The sequence below is a fragment of the Ascaphus truei genome, chromosome 1, assembly GCF_040206685.1.
Source record: "Ascaphus truei isolate aAscTru1 chromosome 1, aAscTru1.hap1, whole genome shotgun sequence".
NCBI lineage: Eukaryota > Metazoa > Chordata > Amphibia > Anura > Ascaphidae > Ascaphus > Ascaphus truei.
The window spans coordinates 532,283,833-532,309,346 of record NC_134483.1 but is presented as its reverse complement, the minus strand read 5'-3'; the positions used below and the strand labels follow the sequence as shown (position 1 = coordinate 532,309,346).

Below are 25,514 nucleotides of genomic sequence, written 5' to 3'. Positions count from 1 at the left end.
GGCAATCCCCGACACGCGGAGCGGCAATCCCCGACACGCGGAGCGGCAATCCCCGACACGCGGAGCGGCAATCCCCGACACGCGGAGCGGCAATCCCCGACACGCGGAGCGGCAATCCGTAACACGCGGAGCGGCAATCCCCGACACGCGGAGCGGCGTAACACGCGGAGCGGCAATCCCCAACACGCGGAGCGGCAATCCGTAACACGCGGAGCGGCGTAACACGCGGAGCGGCGTAACACGCGGAGCGGCAATCCCCAACACGCGGAGCGGCAATCCCCAACACGCGGAGCGGCAATCCCCAACACGCGGAGCGGCGTAACACGCGGAGCGGCAATCCCCGACACGCGGAGCGGCAATCCCCGACACGCGGAGCGGCAATCCCCGACACGCGGAGCGGCAATCCCCGACACGCGGAGCGGCAATCCCCGACACGCGGAGCGGCAATCCCCGACACGCGGAGCGGCAATCCCCGACACGCGGAGCGGCAATCCCCGACATGCGGAGCGGCGTAACACGCGGAGCGGCAATCCGTGACACGCGGAGCGGCAATCCGTGACACGCGGAGCGGCAATCCGTGACACGCGGAGCGGCAATCCGTGACACGCGGAGCGGCAATCCGTGACACGCGGAGCGGCAATCCCCGACACGCGGAGCGGCAATCCCCGACACGCGGAGCGGCAATCCCCCAGAGCTGCAATGAACGCTCTTCAAACCTGTGTTTAAAAAAAAAAATTACTTTCAAAAAGGGCATGAATTGCTCCTTTAAGTGATTAAAAAAAAAATATATATATATATATTATATTATATTTTTAAGGCTTTTGAAAAATGGAAACCCCCCGCAGATTAATCCGATTCCTCCAGTTTGCTGTCCGAGCGCTTGCACTGCGTTCCTGGCGGTGAAAGCGTTAACACGGCCTGCCAGCTGCTTCATTGCTTTGTGTACTAGATATGAATATATTGGCACATACACCTCACGCTCACACATTGCCGGTATTTCCCCCATCTGTTGACACAGTGTAGGGTTCCCGCGTGGTTTTTCAGTCCCTCGTGACTGTCTGTTACGCTGGCCTTGTAATGGCGCACGCCACCTCCGTATAGCGCAGGGGTGGCTAACTCCCAGGGGCCACCGCAAGTCAGGTGTTGAGGCTATCCCTGCTTCAGCACAGGTGGCTGTGCTGAAGCAGGGAGATGCTGCCCTGTTGGTGGCTGTTGAGGAGAGCAGTTTGCCGCCACGGGTGTTGCGCATTCATCTGTTTGTTTCCTTATCCGTGAGTTCGTCTCACCTGGTTGTTGTGGAAACCTTCCCCCCTCCCCCCCCCTCTCCCCCTCCCCCCCCCCTCTCCCCCCCTCTCCCCCCCTCTCCCCCCCCCCCCAGCGACCGGGCGTGTGGTGTGCAAGGCCATCGTTACCACTACAATGTGTTGCAATCCTCGGAGCCAGGGGGTGATTAGGCAGCTGCTGGAGGTGGAGAGGCTAATTGGGGGGTTAAGTATATACACCTAACCCTCTCACTGCCAGAGGGGCCCTCCACGCTTTGCAGAAGGGGTTAAATAAAGTAAGATAAGCAAGCATATCATTGATGGGTTCTTGCATGAAAAATGAAGTGTTTTAGTGGCAGAATACTTTGCCTGAGGGGTCCTCAAGATCACCTTTCCCCCCCTCCCCCCCCCCCCCCCAACAGGTCAGGGTTTCAAGATATCCTAGCTTCAGCACAGGTGGCTCAGTCAGCTGAAGCAGGGATATCCTGAAGACCTGTTGGGTGATTTTGGGGACTGGGGTTGAGCACCCCCCGCGTTACCGTTTTGTGATGTGGTTTGCAAACAGTATTTATTCTTCATACCCCTGGTCAGCTGTGTAATACGGATCCAGCCCCGGTTTTGGATATCATTTGCTTGTCTGTTGGCGACTGGCATTATAGCGGGCGATGGACACAAACTGGTCTATATGAATTTCTGTCTGTTAAGGGTCTGGCGCTCTCCAGGGATAAGCGAAGATATTAACTTCGCGAAAACTCCCCTTCCATTTTGAAAGGGACGTGTGACGGAGTGATGGGTGTTTGGGCAAAATAAAAATTACCTTTTTTTTTTATTTATTAGAAACTTGCAAATGGACAAAGTTGGGGGTCACAGATTCCCTGTAAGTAAGGAGTTTGTGTTTGGCAGTCGGTCACATTATCCCTCGCATGGCAGGTGGCGGTGGTGAGCGAGAGGGGGGCCCCGCAGGTGGCAGCGGTGAGAGAGGGGCTCCGCAGGACAAGTGGCGGTGGTGAGAGAGAGGGGGGCCCCGCAGGGCAAGTGGTGAGAGAGAGGGGCCCCGCAGGGCAAGTGGTGAGAGAGAGGGGCCCCGCAGGGCAAGTGGTGAGAGAGAGGGGCCCCGCAGGGCAAGTGGTGAGAGAGAGGGGCCCCGCAGGGCAAGTGGTGAGAGAGAGGGGCCCCGCAGGGCAAGTGGTGAGAGAGGGGGCCCCGCAGGGCAAGTGGTGAGAGAGAGGGGCCCCGCAGGGCAAGTGGTGAGAGAGGGGGCCCCGCAGGGCAAGTGGCGGTGGTAAGAGAGAGGGGCCCCGCAGGGCAAGTGGCGGTGGTAAGAGAGAGGGGCCCCGCAGGGCAAGTGGTGAGAGGGGCCCCGCAGGGCAGGTGGCGGTGAAAGAGAGGGGCCCCGCAGGGCAGGTGGCGGTGAAAGAGAGGGGCCCCGCAGGGCAGGTGGCGGTGAAAGAGAGGGGCCCCGCAGGGCAGGTGGCGGTGAAAGAGAGGGGCCCCGCAGGGCAGGTGGCGGTGAAAGAGAGGGGCCCCGCAGGGCAGGTGGCGGTGAAAGAGAGGGGCCCGCAGGGCAGGTGGCGGTGAAAGAGAGGGGCCCGCAGGGCAGGTGGCGGTGAAAGAGAGGGTCCCGCAGGGCAGGTGGCGGTGAAAGAGAGGGGCCCGCAGGGCAGGTGGCGGTGAAAGAGAGGGGCCCTGCAGGGCAGGTGGCGGTGAAAGAGAGGGGCCCGCAGGGCAGGTGGCGGTGAAAGAGAGGGGCCCTGCAGGGCAGGTGGCGGTGAAAGAGAGGGGCCCTGCAAGGGTCACTTGCTAGCAAATTTTGAATGGGGTAAATGTTGGTGTTCCTTGATTAGTATGTAACTTGTTTTGATAGAAACTACCTATATGAAAACTTCCCCTAAAGCATTCACAGAATGTAGTCATTTTGACAGAAAATGTCCATCCTTAGCCATAAATTCCTTTTGATTTTAGTTTGTGATATTTGCAGTAAAACGGCAGCTTAAAATAGTAGTCTATGCTGCATGATTTATTTCAATTTAATTAAAATATATATATATATTTTTGGAACCTGGTCTCTAAGAACGGGGTTTCCAGTGTCTTACTACAAGGAATTCCCCAGCCTCCCCTGTACTGGTATTTTAGGGAATTTAACATGGCGATGCTGGCAGGCATGTTCGGTCACCGGCAGGAAGTTGCTGGCAGGCATGTTCGGTCACCGGCAGGAAGTTGCTGGCAGGCATGTTCGGTCACCGGCAGGAAGTTGCTGGCAGGCATGTTCGGTCACCGGCAGGAAGTTGCTGGCAGGCATGTTCGGTCACCGGCAGGAAGTTGCTGGCAGGCATGTTCGGTCACAGGCAGGAAGTTGCCCGGAAATCATCTTGCACACTGGGCAACTGGAGAGTCCCACATGTAGTATCTAAAGAGTCCTATAATTGGGCAAAAATGCATCAAAGAGAAAGTGGGTCAATGAGGAGGTTTGCTGCTTTAATGACCCCACGTTCTCCTATAATTGTGATCTATAGTGTTATTGGCCCAAATAGTCCCGTGCTGCCCCTTCTCTCTGGAATTCCCTACCAGGGACTATCCGGCTCGCTTCCAGCTTTCAGACATTTAAAAACTCCCTGAAAGGCTTCCTTGAAAAGGTGTGTTACCTGGCATACCTTTTTAATATCTAACACTGCCCCATGCCCTCCAACCCCACTGGGACCAGCTGTGCAGCCGGACCAATCTCCATGCCATGTAACATCCCCACCCTCCAAACCGTAATAGGAGCAGCTGTGCGGCCAGACATATGGCCAGTCACCCCCTATCATCCTCACCCCCAAACCTTAATGGGAGCAGCTGTGTGTCTGGACCCTATTCCAACCTGAGCTACACTCCATCCTACAATGAGCAGCCACTTCACTTTTCTGTTTCAACATTGTCCCTCTTTCCCTCCACATGGGAAGCTCTCGCCTGCAGAGCCCTCATTGCCTCTTTGTATCCATTTGCCCGTATTTGTATGTAATTGTCAGGTCTCTGAAGCCCCTTTGTACGGCCCTGGCATATGCTGGCGCGTTACAAATACATGATAATACCCAATAGTGCGCTTCAACTAATTTTACAAAGCGCCAGATTAGAATTTTTTTTCCAAGTAAAGGGCCCAGAAGTTTACTGTAATATAAAACACATCTACATAAAAAAAAATAACTGTACTACAATATTTTGCATGCGTGAATAACATCTGCACCATGGTTTTATCACCTTTGGGATTACAGTAAGTTTGGCTGCCTGAATTGCTGCCATTAAATTGGTGCAGATGGTGCAAGGACCACTCCAATGTCGTTCAGAGGTCGGATTTGACCCAAGGGTCGCACGTTGAAGACTCAATATGATGGTGTGATGAAAAAAAAAAAAGTCCATTCACCTGGATACAAGTGCAGTGGTTATTCCCAAAACCTGGTGTGGGTCACGAGGAGATATTTGGAAAAGGTTGATCTAGAGCAGGGGTGAGCAAACTTATGAAGCTCCCTTCACTTCTCGCGCCGCCCTTACCTCTTAGGTTGGCGTCAAAGGACGTCGTGGTGTGACGTTGCCATGGCGGGAGGCATCCAATGACACCGCGGTGTCACGTGGCGTCATTTGCAGAGGCCTCGCACGATTTCCCCTCCCCCCCCACCCGGCATTTAATTTCAGTGCTTTGGGGAAGAGCGCGGGGCCTCTGCAACTGCCTGCGGCCCCCCCTCCCCCCCAGAAAAATCCCGCAGCCCTGATCTGGAGCAAGGATCAACAAGGTTACGGTGGCAGAGAGAGGGTTTCTCTTGTTTGTTCCATGTCTGTGATAAAGTAACATGATTTATGCACACCACCTTCATGACTAATACCCACCTAGAAATATCAGGCAGAACAAGGGAGGGATAAGGCAGTCCCTGCCCAATACCGCTTACAATATGATGTAAGGTCAAGCGTACACGGAAGTAAAGTGACATTCTCAAGGTCACATGGAGTTCCAGGGTAGTGAGGGTATCGCTATCCCATTTCACAATTGTTTTTTGATGCCTCAGTAGACACTTGAGACTGGGTTTGGTACTGGATGCTAATTGAACTCCTGTAGCATCGTATTACCTTACTTATTCTCTCTCTAAAGCTGTGTAATCCTCTCTCTATATCTGTTTGCCATCACAGTATCCAGTGCTAATGAGCCCCACAGGTTGTCTACAGAGTAGAAACACATTTTCTAATTGGCCCATCTACATGAAGTAGCCAGATAATAATACCAGGGCTGTGAGACTTGGTGGATGACCATCTCCCGGCTTTGTACATGCCATACGACGTGACACACAGGGCAGGGTCGAACGTTTACGGCTCGCTCATAAATCGATCTAGAAAAGTGACAAGAAGGTGAGAATCTATTTCGGGGAATAGAGCCCCTATTCATCAGGTTTGCTACCTTTTTTTAAATAAAGGGTTCTCTGTGTCCCCGGAGCTGTGACAACCTCGTCACTTTCACTATGAAGCACCTGAGCAGGTTTCAGTAAAACGGGCTCACCTGAGCAGGGTTGGACTTTGTCACGAGAAGCCCCCATCTCTTTTGCTGTATCCCTGCACTTAAGGGCTTATGCATTAAACTGTGATTAGTGCCAGCTGGGGTGTTATAGCATTCAATGGTATTGCCCATCTCTGCACTATCGCAGTTTAATAAGTAATCACCCTGGGACTTGGTCACAGCGTGTGCCATGTGAATCGAGTTGTGAGTGACTTTGTCTTGCAGATATTCTTGTGTTTGTCCTTAAATTATACTCTGTAAAGTGCAGTTTTTTTGTTTTTTTGTTATACCCACAATAACTTTTTGTGTTGGCTGAAGACCTTCGTCAGCTTCACATTGCAGAACTAGTAATTAAGCTCAAGCTGACCAGCCTAGACCAGCGGTCTGTGAGCGAGGCTTCTGTGTGTCTTTACTCTCCCACCTCCTTGGCTGCCAGAGAGGCTGGCGACGCAGGCATTCTGCACAGCAACACCGTGCTCCTCTGTTTCTCCCAAAAAACGACACCTCCAGTATTCGCCTTTATGTATTCTGAGGTCAGCTGTTTCTGCGTTTTACTTTCTTTTTAAAGCGTCGTGCCCATGTTGTTCTTTTATTAGTGTTATTAAGCAAAACAGAGGTCTCAATTGTCCGTGCGATTTGGCACTATCCAGCACTCCGGGGATCTAAAGAGCATTTCTAGTTTAAGGGCCAGTTCTATATTCTTTGCTTATTCTTCCCTTCCCCCTTTTAGCATAAATTAGAAGTAGGGGGGGGGGTAGGGAGGGAGGAGAGGGGCTAGTTTCTGCCCCAGACAGCCCCCTAATTCCCAAGATACTTGCCGGAGAAGGTGCCACTTGTATCTCGTGGGGGTTTAAATCCCCTAGATTGCGATGGGTGACGTTGCGTCTTCCTGATGGCCCGCGTGATTTGGGCGATTTTTTGTTTTTTTTAAACGCTATTTGGTTCCCTGGAGGGGACGGTGGTGGCGGCGGCGGCCCCTTTCTTGCGTCGGGAAGCAGGGCGCCCGATGCTGAGATTAACACATTTAAAAAAACATACTAGGGGCAAAACTCTCCTTCCACGCGTATAACGCTACGGTGCGGTTTCTCGAAGCGCTGTGTAGCGTGGGAGGAGAGTTCTGTCCCTAGTATGTTGTGTTTTTTTTTGTTTAATATGTCACCCAATAAATCCTTTTTATTTATACTGCCCAGTGAGGTGTTTGGTGCGTTGTTGTCTTGATAGCTGTCCAACCAATCTACAGGTTTTTTTTTTTTTTTTTTTTCATAAGGCCAGGTCCCCGCTATGGCGGGCGCTGCAGGGACAAGAGTCGCCCCTCAATGGCGCCGGGCCCACTACCAGGGATGGCCGCCGCGTTGCGTGGACAGATTTTGCTGAAGACAGAAAAACTGTCTTCAGATATGGTGACGGAGCACTGGCCACACCCCCCGGCGGTTCAGTCTCAGGGCGAACCTACTGGGTGATGTCATGGCCGCCCCCCCCCCCTTTCTGCTACGCCCCTGTCTTTCCTCCTGCACCCCTACACAGACCGGGTAATAGAGCTCAATGCGCCGCCAGCCTGAATGTCGGTCTTCTATATCATCCTGGATAGCCCTCCGCCGACTTAAACTTAACATGTCAAAGACAGAGCTCCTCATACTTCCTCCCAAACCTGGCCCTACTACCTCCTTCCACATTACTGTTGGCAGCGCTATCATACACCCAGTATCGCAAGCACGCTGCCTAGGGGTCACATTTGACTCCCTCCTATTCTCCTCTCACATTCGGACTACAGCTAAAACGTGTCGTTTTTTTTACCTACATAACATTGGAAAGATACGCCCTTTCCTCTATATCTCTACTGCTAGAACTCTGACTCAGGCCCTCATTCTCTCTCGTCTCGACTACTGTAACCTCCTGCTGTCCTCCGGCCTTCCTGCCTCTCACCTGTCTCCCCTACAATCTATCCGAAACCCTGCTTCTAGAATCACTTTACTCTCTCCTACATGTGTCTCAGCGTCTCCCCTGCTGAAATCGCTCTCCTGGCTTCCTATCAAATCCCATACACACCCAATTCTCCTCCTCACTTTTTAAAGCTTTACACTTTTCTGCCCCTCTTTACATCTCAGCCCAAATTTCGCGCTATACACCTACCCGACTCTTGCGTTCTACTCAGGATGTCTTCTCTATACCCCTTTTTGTGTCTCAAGCCCTCTCCCGCCTTAAACCTCTCCCACTCACTGCTCCACACCTCTGAAATGCCCTTCCCCTCAATACCCGACTAGCACCCTCTCTCTCCACTTTTTAGGACCTTTCTTAAAACTCACCTCTTTAACAAAGCATAGAGGCATATCCGCTGCCTGATGGTATACAACTCACATGCACTGACTTTGGCCTCTTGCAGACGCTCTTACCAGAACACCCTCCTACGGTCTCGAAGTTCTCCCTACTTACCACGTAGATTGTAAGCCCTTTGGAACAGGGATTACTTTCCCTAATATTCCTTTTATGTCTGAAGCGTTTATTCCCATTGTGTTATATTATTATGTCCCGTATATTATTGCTGTGAAGCGCTTTGTACCTGGATGGCGCTATATAATTGTATGTATGTCTTTTATTTATATAGCACCATTAATGTACATGGTGCTTCACAGCACTAATGGATGTAACAATAAAATAAATGACACATAATGGGAATAAGCACTTTCAGACATAAAAGTGACATATAGAAAAAGGAGTCCCTGCTCTGAAGAGCTTACAATCTAATATGTAAGTAGGAAGAACGTACAGAGACCGTAGGAAGGTGTTCTGGTAAGTGCGTCTGCAAGGGAGCAAGGTCGATGAAATGAAGTGTATAGTATCTGCCACGGAGCTACTCGTATGCTTCGATATGGAGGTGTGTTTTAAGGTGGGTAGTGAGGGCGCTAGTCGGATATTGAGGGGAAGGGTATTCCAGAGGTGTGGGGCTGTCGGTGGGAGAGGGCTTTAGACACAAAAGGGGTAGAGAGAAGACATCCTTGAGTGGAACGCAAGAGTCGGGATGGTGTTTATAGTGAGAAATTAGGGCCGAGATGTAAGGTGGGGCAGAAGTGTGTAAAGCCTGAAAAGTGAGTAGGAGAATTGAGTGTGAGATGCGGGATTTGATAGGAAGCCAGGAGAGGGATTCTGGCAGCAGCGTTGCATACATAACCCCTGTAGTTTGATGTACTATACTGTAAAACAGGGGAAAGCAAACTTTTTTTTTTTTTTTCTTTCCCCTCTGCGCCCTCTTCTGCCGGCAGTTCCCCTCTCTCCGCCCCCTCCCCCCCTCTTTCTTCGGCTCCGGCGATGGCGTCATGATGTCACGTTGCAATGGCGACGCGTCTAAGAAGCTGCCGGAGCCAAGGTAAGTGAGGTTTACAGAGGCCTTCACCACTTCCCCGGCACTTAATTTTAAGTGCCTTCGGAAAGCGCGCGGTGCCTCTGAAAACCCCGCGCCCCCCCGCCCCCCCTGCAGTCAGTCTCGGTGGCGCACCCGCCAGGCTTATAACGCTTTAGCCAAAGGGTTTAACTAATTGACCCTTGCTCATAAGAATATTATTATTATTGAAGTATTTAACTATATATTTTGACATATTGGATGTAGCAGGGGGCTTCTCTGTCTTTTTGTTGTATACATTTGGCGACGCTCAGTAGCGCTCCTTTTGAGTATGTAATGTATGTTAATCAGTATCGCAGACCTGAGGAAGAGAGGAGAACTCTCGAAAGCTTGTCCTATGGCATAAATTGTTAGTCCAAATAAAAAAGGTATCAGCTAATACTGAAGTACTCATTTCTTCTGCACTATCGCTGTATGTGTGTGTATGTGTGTGTGTGTGTGTGTGTGTGTGTGTGTGTGTGTGTGTATGTATGTATGTATGTATGTATGTATGGTTAGTTCTGGGGTTAGAGCTTGCTGGGGTTGTGTGTTTATGTTCACATTAAAGCAACAATACGGGTTGGCTTTTTAAAAATAAATGATTTTTATTACATGGTTGAAGCAGGGGGACGCCAGAGCTGAACCCCGTTAATTTCAGCTCTGGGGGATCCCCTTCTTGCAGAGATGCTTTCCTCTGTATCGGGTGTCGGTATCTCCTTGAGTTTAAAGCCCCATGTCACGTGAGCCAATAGGAACCCACACCGGATGATGTCACTGCTTCCTATTGGCCCATGGGACATTTAAAGCCGCTATTAGATTAGACACACCGTTTCTCCGGCTGCAGGGATACCGACGCCACTACGGAGGTAAGTGTCTCTGGGACCTCGGGGTTCCCGGAGCTGAAATTAACTGGGTTCAGCTCTGGAGACCCCCTGCTTCAATCCTGTAATTATTATTATTATTATTATTATCTAACCCGTATTGCTTCTTTATGCAGGGTGAGTTGCTGTAAGTTTTTTGTAGATATATTTTGCTACAAACCATTGAACACTGGAAAACAATCAGGGTTTCCAGGAGCTCCTGTTCAAATGACCATGTATTCCAAAGCTTAATCGGATTATTATGTAACGCACAAGCGATGAACCAAAACACAAGTCAATAGTTCTTTTCTATTGTCTGAGGGGAGAAGTCCGCTTTGCATATGTAAAATGATGTAACCGAGCAGTGTGAACACTGCTGGACACTCGCCCCTGCATGCTCCGGTAACTTGTAAATCCGCACACCCAATGTACACACATGGTCTTGGTGTGTGTGTGTGTGTGTGTTTCACATCCTTACTTTGTGTGTGGCCAGCAAACTGTTTGAAAGATTAAACGGTGAAAGTAAAAAAAAAAAAAAAAAAAAATTGTCCCAAATTGTTCTGGACCTTGTTAAAGTGCGGATCTCGCCCCTTTTCTGCCCGTCTGACAGTGAAGAGGCTATCAATATGTTCTTATCGTTTTTGGATTACAGGCATACCCCGCATTAACGTACGCAATGGGACCGGAGCATGTATGTAAAGCGAAAATGTACTTAAAGTGAAGCACTACCTTTTCCCCACTTATTGATGCATGTACTGTACTGCAATCGTCATATACGTGCATAACTGTGTGTAAATAAGACATTTGTAACAGGCTCTATAGTCTCCCCGCTTGCGCACAGCTTCAGTACAGGTAGGGAGCCGGTATTGCTGTTCAGGACGTGCTGACAGGCGCATGCGCGAGCTGCCATTTGTCTATTAGGCGAGATGTCCTTACTCGCGAGTGTACTTAAAGTGAGTGTCCTTAAACCGGGGTATGCCTGTATATCCCTTGTGAGCACATTCGCATGTCTCAGACAAGTCTGCAACCCGGCTATTCACCATTTGCCTCTTGGCATACAGCGCTTCCACTGCAACTAGGGTTGCCAGGTGACTTCTCCACTGGTCACAATGGTGAAAGGTGTGACTCACTCGAGAGACACACACACACACACGCTGCTCCATGCCGTTTCCTCTTCTTGGGCCCAACCGCCACCTGACACCTCCTGAATTGCCCAGCAGAAGCCAATCGGGGTGGAGGAAGCTGCCCAGCCCTCTAGCAACAGCCCTGCTCAAGGGAACCGCGCAGCCCCCCAAACCGGTTAGGTCACTATGTCCAGTAATACCTCCCCAGTGTCCAAATACAGCACAGTCCAGTTCAATACTGGACACCTGGCAACCCTAAGTCTGAAGCCAGGGATCCTGGGTAATGACATGCCAATGAGCACAACTTTTTTATTTGACATCCATTATAACATGGACCCTTGTAAGCTTATGCCTGCCGCATTACACAGCTTTTCAGCACAGCCTGTGTTATGGAAGTGCACAGCCAATAACCCTACTCACAGGCAGCTGTTTCCACCTTTTTGGGTCTCTTCAGTGTGAGGCTAGTTATACTGGCTTTGGCATTAGACCCTGGCAGATGCATACTTTGTCTGCCTTTATCTTTTGGTGGTGGCAGCGGATCGATATGATTTGCAACCGAGTAAGCGTAAATATGAATTAATTTGACGTATCTTGCGCGGGAGAAAGATGAGTTGGCTAGAGTAGCCGTGTGCATTAACCCTGGCTGTATATATGTCACGTGCTCACAAGTGTGCTGCTCCTGACGGATGCTATATTTGGAATGATTGAGGGGAGATCTTGTTCATTTGAGGGACCTTTTTGCGGAATGGGAAAAGTGAGTCAGCCAGGTAGCTGTGTATTAACCCTTGTCCCATATACAGGTCACGTGCTCACAGGTGTTCCGTACGTGACAAATGTTCTTTGGGATTGAAAGCCAAACGTATCAGAGTTTGACTTTGTCTCCCTTGAATTGCATAGCTTTGCAGCTTAAGACTAAGGCCCCGCTGCCTCAGACAGCGCGCCTGCACTGCAAACAGGCGGCGCGTGAAAGTCACCGCACTGCGGTCTGCACGGGGGGGCGTGGCCAAAGCGGGTCGGGGGGGGGGGCGCGGCCATGAAGTCAGGTTGGGGGAGGAAACGCGTGTTCGCAAACCCTCCTACCTCTCTCCTTCAACCCACGAGGAACCGGGGGCAGGAGGGAGAGGTGGTGCCAAGCGGGAGCCCCGCGCGTCCACAAGCTGGCCCCTTCACAGCTCCCCCGGGGGGGATCGGGGGCTGGCGTACAGCGTGCGCGCCAGTCTCTCCCCAGCTACCCCCCCTCCCCGCACGCTCAATCCGCCCAGAGCGGGCATGTATGGGGTGAAGTCTTTGGATAAGTCTTTGGATAATGAAATAGAGTGCTGATGGCGGGAAAGTTCTCCATAGAAACCCCCCCCCCCCATTCATTTCAGCTCCGGGGACCCCCTGCTTCCGGAGATATGTGTCTCCGTAGGGGGTGCCAGGAATCCCGTAATAGCAGAGTTTCAAAGCTCCCGCGCCCAGCCGGCCAATAGGAAGCCGTGACATCATCATCGGGTTCAGCTTCCCAGGTGCCGCCACCCCCGCTCGAGGTCTGTATCGCGGGAAGCGTGGGGTCCCCGGAGCTGAAACCGAGGGGGTTCAGTTCCAGCGACCCGCTGCTTCAATCCTATATTAAAAAATAAAGACCTTTCGATAAAAAATAGCAGCCCAAGTCTCATGTTGTGAGTTGAAATGTTCAAACTCGCTCCCCCCCCCCCTCCTTTCCCTTGGGGTACGGACACCTTTTCCCTACAGAAACACTGCTCTGTGTACGTGATGTATTTTAGAATTTGAAGAAATTTGTAACGTTTGCATTTTTACAACCTGTAAATATTCCCGGCTGAAGGATTACCCCCAGTACTGGCTGCGGCAGAATGCAAAACATTACTGAGAATATTCTGCACGCTTTGCAGAGCGAGGGGTAAGCGTTTGCTTTTCCAAAAAAAGGAGCTCTCTGGGACAAGAGTAGGTGCACTTTTTTTTTTTTTTTTTAACCATTTCACTGCCAAAGGGTTAAATGGACCAACATTCGAGTTGATGGATACTGAGCAGTCATCGGTCCAAATTGACTGACGTCTCTCGTTAACTATTACACGTATTAATAAGGGTAAAATCTGTTCTCATCCATAAAATAAAAAAATTTAACACGCTTCTGAAAACGTATGCAGTTCAGTGTTTTTTTGTAAAAAAAATAAATAGTGTTGCAGGCGCTTTAAATCAGCGCTCAAAGTTGCAGTTCTGTTTATTTTTAGTTATAGGTTTGAAGCAATCTCCTGCAGAGCTGAACCACGTTAATTTCAGGTCCGGGGACCCCCTGCCTCCCGAGATACTCACCTCTGTAGGGGTGCTGGTATTTCTGCAGGTAGCGGCTCCGGTGGGGGTATCGAGATGGTGGCATTTAAATGTCCCATGGGCCAATCGGAAGCCGTGACATCCCATTCTGCTTCATATTGATCAGCGACATGTCAACATGGAGACGCCAGCACGTCTGTAACCCACCTTACCCGGTGTTAAAGGGGTTTACATCGAGTTAGATATATCTGTATCTATCTTACCTGTTCAGGGTGCTGGGTCGGTGCAGGCTGGGTGTGGATATGCAGATCAAATAATGATGGGCGCCAGGAACACTTTATAGTACAAACGAGCTTTATTCAACATCCGTTCATAATGCTCAACATGGAACAGACAGATTTCACTTCGGATTGTAACCGGGCACAAACACTATGGTTACACTGCTTCTTCCTCTGGTATCTCTCATTCCTACGCTGGGGAGGTACTCGGGCCCGACTTGGCAGGGCCTCTTCTCTCCGGCATCTCCTCCTCATCTCTGTGGCGTCATGGCAACGTGACGTCACGGCAACATGTCGCCGCAATCGGACGATGGAGGAGAAGCGAGAGAGCAGGCGTGAGACACTTGGAGGCTCCGCGGTCTCTCTCGGTAATCAGTTTAAATGTTGTGGGGAAGAGCACAGAGAATCTAACCACGGGGCTCGGTGAGACTGCACCAATGGAACCGCCATCAAGCTGGCCCTGCAGGTATTATGCTTGATTCCCTTAGTATTGGTTACATTGGGCATTATTGAAGCTATGCAGGAGATTGCCAATCTCCGGTGGACACCTGTTGGGGAACCCCCCCCCCCCCCCATTTCTTTGGGATTCCAATCTCCTTTCGGTGCACGGCACTCTTAGTCTATACTTCTCTGATCGAGAGTTTACTTTATTACCATACTTTTGAAGGGTCTGTATTGTGTCATTAAGTTCTGGTTTGCAATGGTTAATAAGAACCACCATTACTCTGATAATACTGTAGCATACCAGGGATCTGCATGGTTTTTTATCTCTTCTGCACAGTGATGCGGGTGAAACATTTGGAACAGAATCGCAAAATGACATTCACAATGTTAAAATAATTGGCATTTTTGCTGCTTTTCCCAAAATCGCTGAACGCTAATATCTTGTTCAGAGCACAATTTTCACCCTGTAAGGCTGCAAATATTTTGGTGACTTTTCCCCAAACTCTGTGGGTTTCATTGGGCGTTCTTATAATTTGTGCTTTTTGCAAGACTGTGAAGCTGGCTAATGCTGCAAATATTTGTTATTATGCTGAGAAATGAACGAAACCCACTTAAGCTGTTCTGCCTTTCCCCCCCACACTTTCTATGAGCCTCTCGCGTTTCCTCCAAGCGTTTGGATGAATTTGCAACCTGAGGCCTTCCCTGCTACCTTCAATGTATATCCTCTTACTTCTAAGGCCGCGTCCATGCTTGGAGCGACCGCGCTTGCGACAGCGAGATCAAACATATTGAGTCTATATGGGAACATCCATAAAGCGCACGTGAGTGACGGCGCCAATGAGGGGGCACCAGCTCCGTGACGTCGTCGGCCGTGCCTCCCCGTCGCGAGGATCTGAAGTCCACAGATCACTCGGCTGATGGGGCGTGCGCGAGGCCAGGCGCTCCACAGCGCCTGCACCACGGACTCGGCCTTAGGTGAACAATAAATGCCAGGATCTCTCGCTCAGTGCTCTGTATATCTGGTCCACACCCGCACAGCACTAAAACTGTAGGTTTTCAGCTGCTGCGTACGAGAGCAAATGGTATCTGTAATAGGTTACGTTTGTGCTTGCAAACTCCTTTTACAGTGCAGACTGGAACTTGCGCAGCCGAGCCTGGGATAGGGACGTGCAGAGCCGGTCTGCATTGTGCATGCCATCCTAGGCTACAATCTAGATCCATAAAGAGTGCCGAGTGCTTTCCCATTGTGAAAGGATTGCTGATTTTTACCCGTATCTTTGGGGGGACCTCCGGCGCCTTTGTGTGGAAGGGTTAATGACCGCACGCAGCAGACCGTATGTCCCGGAAATAGCTGCGACACTGATGTTATTATAGGAGGCATCTGCTCAATGTATATTTCATTATGTTCCCGTGTCTCATTATTACAACTGCAGCCTTTCTGCGCCCTGATATCCCGACGATTCCTTATCCGTGTGCTGTGTATGTTCTGCGCCCTGATATCCCGGCGATTCCTTATCCGTGTGCTGTGTATGTTCTGCGCCCTGATATCCCGGCGATTCCTTATCCGTGTGCTGTGTATGTTCTGCGCCCTGATATCCCGGCGATTCCTTATCCGTGTGCTGTGCGTGTTCTGCGCCCTGATATCCCGGCGATTCCTTATCCGTGTGCTGTGCGTGTTCTGCGCCCTGATATCCCGGCGATTCCTTATCCGTGTGCTGTGTATGTTCTGCGCCCTGATATCCCGGCGATTCCTTATCCGTGTGCTGTGTATGTCCTGCGCCCTGATATCCCGGCGATTCCTTATCCGTGTGCTGTGCGTGTTCTGCGCCCTGATATCCCGGCGATTCCTTATCCGTGTGCTGTGCGTGTTCTGCGCCCTGATATCCCGGCGATTCCTTATCCGTGTGCTGTGCGTGTTCTGCGCCCTGATATCCCGGCGATTCCTTATCCGTGTGCTGTGTATGTTCTGCGCCCTGATATCCCGGCGATTCCTTATCCGTGTGCTGTGTATATTCTGCGCCCTGATATCCCGGCGATTCCTTATCCGTGTGCTGTGTATGTTCTGCGCCCTGATATCCCGGCGATTCCTTATCCGTGTGCTGTGTATGTTCTGCGCCCTGATATCCCGGCGAATCCTTATCCGTGTGCTGTGTATGTTCTGCGCCCTGATATCCCGGCGATTCCTTATCCGTGTGCTGTGTATGTTCTGCGCCCTGATATCCCGGCGATTCCTTATCCGTGTGCTGTGTGTGTTCTGCGCCCTGATATCCCGGCGATTCCTTATCCGTGTGCTGTGCGTGTTCTGCGCCCTGATATCCCGGCGATTCCTTATCCGTGTGCTGTGTATGTTCTGCGCCCTGATATCCCGGCGATCCCTTATCCGTGTGCTGTGTATGTTCTGCGCCCTGATATCCCGGCGATTCCTTATCCGTGTGCTGTGTATGTTCTGCACCCTGATATCCCGGCGATTCCTTATCCGTGTGCTGTGTATGTTCTGCACCCTGATATCCCGGCGATTCCTTATCCGTGTGTATTTATATGCCGCAAACATCACTGCTACAGTACATAGTCGCTACATAATCTGTGCCCTAATATCACTTCTGCACCTTACCCGTGTACCCGGTGTGATGTATGTGCTGTAATATCACTGCCGCGCCTTACCCGTGTACCCGGTGTGATGTATGTGCTGTAATATCACTGCCGCGCCTTACCCGTGTACCCGGTGTGATGTATGTGCTGTAATATCACTGCCGCGCCTTACCCGTGTACCCGGTGTGATGTATGTGCTGTAATATCACTGCCGCGCCTTACCCGTGTACCCGGTGTGATGTATGTGCTGTAATATCACTGCCGCGCCTTACCCGTGTACCCGGTGTGATGTATGTGCTGTAATATCACTGCCGCGCCTTACCCGTGTACCCGGTGTGATGTATGTGCTGTAATATCACTGCCGCGCCTTACCCGTGTACCCGGTGTGATGTATGTGCTGTAATATCACTGCCGCGCCTTACCCGTGTACCCGGTGTGATGTATGTGCTGTAATATCACTGCCGCGCCTTACCCGTGTACCCGGTGTGATGTATGTGCTGTAATATCACTGCCGCACCTTACCCGTGTACCCGGTGTGATGTATGTGCTGTAATATCACTGCCGCACCTTACCCGTGTACCCGGTGTGATGTATGTGCTGTAATATCACTACTGTGCCGCATATGTACTCTGCATGTATTTTGTACCCGAATATCAGTGTTGTATCCTATTTGTGTGTATTCTGTGCCCTGATATCACTGCTTTTAATGTGTGTGTGTGTGTGTGTGTGTGATCTGTGCAGTAATATCTTTGCATTTCTTATCTCTGCGTTCTGTGCATTGTATGCCCTCATATAATCCCCCCCCCCCCCCTCCCCTCAATATGTGTCTCCTCTGCCTTGATATCACTACCATCTCCTATCTGGGGGCGCTGCCCCTATTGTCACTCGCTGTTCTTACCACAACCTCTGGTTCCTGCTACGTTCTGGACACCCTTATGTAAATATACACTGTGTCCTATAAGAGAATACTAGCTATGAATACACAATAAAGTTTCAATTCTAAGAAACATTATAAAGCCCAGTTCTGCATTTCCGCCTCTGGCATGTTACAGTGCCTTTTTGTTTTATGATTTAAACTCTAGTACAGCAAGGAGCAAGTCTAGGAGAGAGCCTGAGAAATGCCCACATAGAAATGGGGCACTCGAGATAAATCAAAAATGTAATTTATTAATACACAACTCCATACAGACAAAGGGGGTTAAAACCAAACAAACAAACAAACAAACAAAAAAAAAATCTACAGACCAAAACACCCTAAACAAAATCCGAATAATAAAGATATGCAGACAATTGGATAAGGTGGAGACCGTTTCTCAGGGGGGAAATCCCAAAGAACCCCTCAAGATAAATATAAAGTGTATCCGGGTGGAAGCTAGCTATCCTATCTCTATCCTATCTCTATCCTATCGCTATCCTATCTCTATCCTATCTCTATCCTATCGCTATCCTATCTCTATCCTATCTCTATCCTATCTCTATCCTATCTCTATCCTATCTCTATCTCTATCTCTATCTCTATCCTATCTCTATCCTCTCTATCTCTATCCTATCTCTATCCTCTCTATCTCTATCCTCTCTATCTCTATCCTATCTCTATCCTCTCTATCTCTATCCTCTCTATCTCTATCCTCTCTATCTCTATCCTATCGCTATCCTATCGCTATCCTATCTCTATCCTATCGCTATCCTATCGCTATCCTATCGCTATCCTATCGCTATCCTATCTCTATCCTATCGCTATCCTATCGCTATCCTATCGCTATCCTATCGCTATCCTATCGCTATCCTATCTCTATCCTATCGCTATCCTATCGCTATCCTATCGCTATCCTATCGCTATCCTATCGCTATCCTATCGCTATCCTATCTCTATTCTATCTCTATCCTATCTCTATCCTATCTCTATCCTATCTCTATCCTATCTCTATCCTATCTCTATCCTATCTCTATCCTATCGCTATCCTATCGCTATCCTATCGCTATCCTATCTCTATCCTATCTCTATCCTATCGCTATCCTATCCTACCTCAGACAGTCAAACCTTAATTGTTGTATATTAACCTGTGTATTAATACATTCGAATTTTTTATTTATCTTTAATTAACCCTTAGGTGCCCTATTTCTATGTGGGAGCTCCCTGTCTATCTTTTAGACTCTCATTGCTGTACTAGTTGTCCTGCTCCCCTAGCTGCGCCCCGTCCTTGTGATAGTATTTTGGCTGGGTATTCGTATTTATAGGATGGTGCCGTTTCTGTCTCCTCTGTGTGTTTGAATGATTGAAACTCCTGAGCACCCCCTTTTTGGCCGTGGCGAGACTGGCCTGTCTCGGTTGCTGAATCTCGGGGACGTTCTTGAGAACGTGCGTTGCAATGTGTTGCATTTTGGGACCACGGGATTAAAAGCCCAGAAGATGTCAGTGTAGCCATACTAGATATTGCAGGCACCACGGTCCGATCTGATCCCTACTTTTTTAAACGTTTATAACAATGGTAAAAGGACAACGGTTTTGTGCAAATTCCGATTTCGCACGAACAAAAAGTCCAAATGTAAGTTTTATTTAGGGGGGTGGGGGGGGACATAATTTGGACTTTTAACGCACCCTGAAAAATGCATCTGCATTCGATTTTTGTCATTTGCTATTTTGAGCCCAATACTGTGCATCAGTCTTGCAAATGGGTGCAAGTTGCATGATTTTGACATCCCTTTGCGTTTGTGTATCAGAGCTTTGCTGAATGTGTATTATGTTTGGGAATTGGTTACAGGACACTTTGTGGGGGGTGGGGAGGGATATATTTAGCACAATATATTGAGATACATGACCGTTGGCACACCTCCGGCCTAAATGTAAGAAGCCACATGTGTTAAAGCAGCAAAACATGTGAAATCTTGCAGGGTTTTTTAAATCCGTTCTGTAGTATTGGATAATATTTACTGCATTTTATTTTTTTTATTTTTTTATTATTCAACTGTTGATGCCAATTTTAATTAGTTTTAAAGCTTCCTTTGATTTCTATAGCAGGCTTCAGCAGTGCAAGATCTTTGTAACACTTTGTTTGGGATAATTTATTGCCAATATTCCCAGCAGTTTGCGCTGCAAACTGTAACAATAGACAATGTTACCTTTAGTAATAGAAGTGTAGCCTTCCCTGCCCGGCTGATAAGGGCGTTTACAACACGTGTGTTAGGGGCTTCTCCGGGTGCATACCTTCACCCAGGTGATGGTCCGTGCAGGTTTGGCATACTTGCTGAAGGTATAGATGGCGCCAGGAGATTTGTACTTTATAACAGGAAGTCTGTATTTAGCACAGCGGTGTGGTTACCGCATTCTTCCTCGCCCGCTTACAGGGGTGAGGAGGCCCAGTACTTGGGTTTTCACAAACAGCTCGCACTTCAGTCTAGGACATTGAGATGCTGGCTCTCGCCACCTTTTTTTTTTTCCAAACATTTTTATTGTTTTCTGACAGGGGTACATTCACATCACATGGTTGTTTATAGACAGTAAACTTAATTAACATATACATTTAAAAGTGAACAACCCGAAGCATCTCAAGGTTGATTGATCGAGAAGAGGCGATCTGCCCCTAGTATTTTGTAACCTCCTATGCATTTAGATTCTACTATGTAGATCCCGTCCGGGAGAATTAACAGTTTTAGGAGGATCTTAGATCCAACCCCTTATATTAGTACTGTAAAGGATAGGCAGAGAGAGAGAGGGGGAGAAGAGAGAAGAACAGAAGAAGGGGGGGGGAGAGGGGATAGGAACGGGGAGAGCTAAGGGAAGGGGTGTAGTTATCCTCCCCTCCACCTTGTCAAAAGACCCTGAGTAGACATAAACTCCCCCTTAGAGGGGTTAGTGGTCTAATGCAGAGTCCAACTGAAGCATCCATATCTCATTTTTAATCTCTTTAATTATAAGGCCACTGCCCAAACTTTCTCATATTGTACTATATTCTGTTTCAGGAGCGCCGATAGGTATTCCATAAGCTTGACCTCGCTTACCTTGCTCTCGCCACCTTTTACCAGTCTTCTTTCCTGGGTCCCAGCTGAGGGTCCCCTGCCTCTCTCTCTGCTCAGGCCCAGTACACCTAGGAATCGTTTGACACCTGGGAGGGTATTTCTGATTAGCCTTGTGCTCTATCACTGTGACCTGCAGCTCCCTGCACCGTGTCATATCTAGTATTGTCATCAGAAGAACCACCTCTGTAGCGACTTGTAGCTGTATATAAAGCAGCCCTCCTGGGATATCATATTACTCTGTAGTTCGTCTTATTGGCCTTGATCACTATAGGTGCCCTCTGTGCTATGACCGCTCCCTTACCATAGGGGGCCTTTCTATATAGGGGCACTTTCCCTGTACTCCAAAACAACAATCAGTGACTCTGGCCTAACTCTACTTTCTCGCTGTTTTAGGTCATTAGCTGGACCTCTGCTCTTGCATCTCTCTGTCTCTCATGCTTCTCTTCGAATCTTTCTTCTCTGCTCATTGGCTGAAGGAGATTGTGGGGGCGTGGAGGTGGCGTCACAAAGCTGGTTCACCCTCATTGGCAGAACCAGCTGATGTCACGCGGCATCCCCCGATAAGGCAAATTTTATTGTCTCCACGTCAGCGCTCCTCTTCGCCTGCAGACTCTTGGCTAACTGGTCTAGCAAAGTACTGAGGTGTGCTTGACGTGCGCGCGCACGTAGCAACTCCGCTACTATACGCTCAGCCGAATACAGGCCTGTTAAACACGCGGGCCCAAGAAGCCTTGTTATGCAGCCGGAGGGGGTTGGTGGGTCGTACAACACATGATTGCGAAATTCTCAAAACTAGATTGTTCATCTCTCCTGTCTGGCCTTCAAATACTTTGTGGGCAAGCTACCCGCCTATCTGAACAAGCTCCTCGCCCCTACCACACGCAGCACTTATCATCTGAGATCTGACTCCAAGGGACTTTTCATGGTCCCAAAGTTCAGCAAAGTATCCGGCTGATCCTCCTCCTCTTACCGTGCACCCCACAACTGGAACAGTCTACTGGAGACTCTCACAGCCGCCACCAGCCCACGTTCTTTGAAAACTAAAGCCGTCTCACATTTTAATGTGGTCTCTGTTACATACGCCTCTTATTTTTTTTTTTTTGTCTTGAACTGTTCATGCAATGTCTTCATGTATAATGTATAGCCCTGTTCAACTAATGTAATGCAATGTATTTTATATATAATGTATAACCCTGTTCACCTAATGTAATGCAATGTCTTCATATATAATGTATAACCCTATTCACCTAATGTACCCTTGTATTTGTTACCACGTACCTGTCATCATAACTCTGTGCCCAGGACTTACTCGAAAACGAGAGGTAACTCTCAATGTATTACTTCCTGGTAAAACATCTTGTATATAAAAGGAGGGTGCTGGTGGGCCGGGAAGGAGTTGGTTTGGAGAGGGGTGGGTTGGTCGGGAGGAGATTGGTTGGGCGGGAGTTTGAGAGGCCGTAGGCTACTTTTTTCTTTTATTCCTTCCACCCCTCTATTGATGTGGCCTGAATTTTGAAGTCATTTAAGAATTGGGCCCCAACCTAGTCTGTGTTTGACGGGCCTGATCTAATTCATATTCCCTTATATGAGAAACAAGTCTAGGGCGGGTGGCAAAGCGCGTTATGCAAAAACTCAAAAAGATGTCCATTGGACAAATGGTGTATCATTGACACCTAGTATTTGATGGCAGAGAAGAGCTCCTTGGCTTACCTAGCCTTATTATTTTCCCTCCAGACCCTATGTGATGCTTTCATATGTCTATTCCTAAGCGTTTTGTTATTTCCTTACAGTATTCGCCTCTACCACCTCCTTTTGGGAGGCTACTCCACAAATCCACCACCCCTTCTGTGAAGTAGTTCCTTCCATTTCCCGTTCGCCTGCCCCCCTCCCAGCTTGAGAGCCCTTGTCCTAGCTCTCCTTTCTCTGGCCTACCCTCTTGTACTTCTGTTGGGAATCCTTTTATGCGTTTTGAACGTTTCGGTTGTACCCCCCCCTCTCCTCCTTTCTATTCTCTATAAAAACACAGCGCTGGTGTTTATACTGTACGTACAGCAAAACTCAAACACCGCATTCCACTTCCATTAGAACGTATATATGGCTTCTCCTTTGCCCTTTCCTCTCTACTGGTCTGAAATGTAATTTTTTTTTTCTTTTATGATTTGGAATTGTTTTTCCACCCTGTGTCCAGAAACACTCCAGTGAAAATTGAACTGGAGAGTGCTCCATGAATAATCTTTGTGACCCTTCGCTCGCCTGGAACCTCAATGATCTTTTGCACAGACTTCATTTTTTCCCCGTTCTTATCCATGCCCACACATAAATCTAATATTCAGATAAGAGCCGGGATGTTTACGTTTTCAGCCTGTTACAAGGATCTGCTTTCTCCTGAGCCGGACATGAATTTTAATTGTCTTACTCCCACGTCTCAAGATTTATTGGCCAAATGAGTGGTAATTGATTACATTATTGATGAGCTTGTGACTTCAGTGGTTTAGAAATATGAAGAAGCCCTGTGAGATTGTTGGGGGCCCTTTATAAGGTGTTCTTATTCCTCTATAACCAGCTTTTAATTATAGGGGTGCCGCAGGGTTACTTAAACAGGGTATCATGTTACCTAAGGCCGCACTTATAGTGCCGGCGACGTGACGTCGCCCGAAAACAAATACATTGCCGCCACCGCCGCGTGCGCTTATAGTGCGCGCGACGGAATCACGTCGCCGTCGCGAAAACTGGAAGCCGGCAACATTTTAATTTTTCAAGTGACGCGACGGCCCTTGAACAAATCAAAATGCCGGAATCCCGCGCCGCCGCCCGGCAAAACATAACTTTCGCCGGTGGCGACGGGTGACGTCACCCGTCGTGTCGCCATGGACGGCACTATAGGCGCGGACTGAGGGTGTCTCGGACTAACCTAAAGGGGAAGCAAAATGTAATGTGATTCTAATGTATTTCTGCGTAACACCGTCCGTGTCGGAGGGACATACTGTATTGGTCCGTATATACTACGGCCTCGCATATAATACGGCCTCGCATATAATACGGCCTCGCATATAATACGGCCTCGCATATAATACGACCCTAACGTTTTGAAGGTGTTCTACATGAAAAATAAAAGTTGTTCGGCTGCGCATATAATACGAGGACAGTTTTCGAAAGGATATTTTTAGGGAGAAAACATAGCACTGCAGTATATTCGGCCGGTACGGTACATTACTTTGTAAAACCTCTCCTCTGATTTTTGTATATCGCTCCACCACGGAAAAGGTTTAAGGCAATGTTTTTTTTTAACCCCTTTTCTTTTATTTTGGTTATTGAAACCTATAAATTATAAAGTGAAATTCTGGGGAACCCCGACCCTCTCTAATAGTGCGTCTGAGATCAGATGCACTGTAAGGAACCCCAACCCTCTCTAATAGTGCGTCTGAGATCAGATGCACTGTAAGGAACCCCAACCCTCTCTAATAGCGCGTCTGAGATCAGATGCAGTGTAAGGAACCCCAACCCTCTCTAATAGCGCGTCTGAGATCAGATGCATTGTAAGGAACCCCAACCCTCTCTAATAGCGCGTCTGAGATCAGATGCACTGTAAATGATTCTATATTTTGTACAAATTACCTGGAAAAATTGCCGGGAAAGCCCAAGGGTGCCTGTTGAAAAACACTTGGTTTAAGGTTTGGAATGGCATTCAAGCTAACAGAAAATATGTGACGTTTTCAATAGCCGCTGTCTTGCATTTTCTGTCCTGATCACATTCTCACTGTGCGTGCAGCGGAGCGGGAAAATCTCATTTGTAGAGTTCGGGTCCTAATCTGTTTTAGAAGAGCTTGAGCCCTTTGGGTGCCCCATGGCGTTTTGCTAGGAGCAGTCGCGGTCAACACTCCTCCGGAGCGTCATCGGTGATGTGCCGGAGTGGCCATGGCACTCAAGTGGTTAACTTAACTGTTGGTCCAATGGATTGGGGTGTCTTCAATGTGCTCATATAAAACTCCCCCGTCATCTCCCATTTGTAAAGAATCTTCACCCGTCTCTATACGCCTCCTCTCCAAGGGCGGGAGGGGCAGGGTAACGCTTCTATACGCAGGAGCAACGCCACGTTTTACTGACCCACGGTACCACTAGGTCATTTTATTTGGGATCTATCACGTCCACATTGGCTAAAGAAAATGGGAGTTATTTTTAATTTTAAAAAGGCTCTCTCCCCTTCCACTTTTATTGTGCAAATGCTGTAAGGATCTTTCAACAATGAGGCACAGACCGTTTGCACCCAAAATGTTCAACAGACTTAAAAAATCTCTCAGTTATGAACAGTATCCTTCTTTTTTTTTTTTTTTTTAACCGCTGTCCTTGCCACCAATAATGTGGCTTATAGGCAGATATACAGATGTGGCAGACGTTGGTGCAAGATATACAGATGTGGCAGACGTGGGTGCAAGATATACAGATGTGGCAGACGTTGGTGCAAGATATACAGATGTGGCAGACGTGGGTGCAAGATATACAGATGTGGCAGACGTTGGTGCAAGATATACAGATGTGGCAGACGTTACTATGGTTAACGAAAATAACATGCATTGCATTCCTTACTGTGGTTTTCTATAGCGCACACCGGTAAATAGCGTGCCCGCGTTAACACTATGTATTGTGTTAACGGGCGAAGTGATGTCTGCTACATCTGTACATGCAGAACACCTCCCTTACACACCTCTTTTGTTCTATTATATACAGTTGTTTGTCTCTGCACCTAATGATGTGTGTGTGTGTGTGTGTGTGTGTGTTTCTC

The 25,514-nt window shown here is 48.7% G+C and overlaps 1 protein-coding gene across 2 annotated transcripts in view; it reads left to right on the top strand.

The window, feature by feature from the left end:
- SLC4A11 (solute carrier family 4 member 11) overlaps nucleotides 1-25,514 on the top strand; it is a 253,507-nt gene that overhangs the window by 10,597 nt on the left and 217,396 nt on the right. The window lies entirely within an intron of this gene.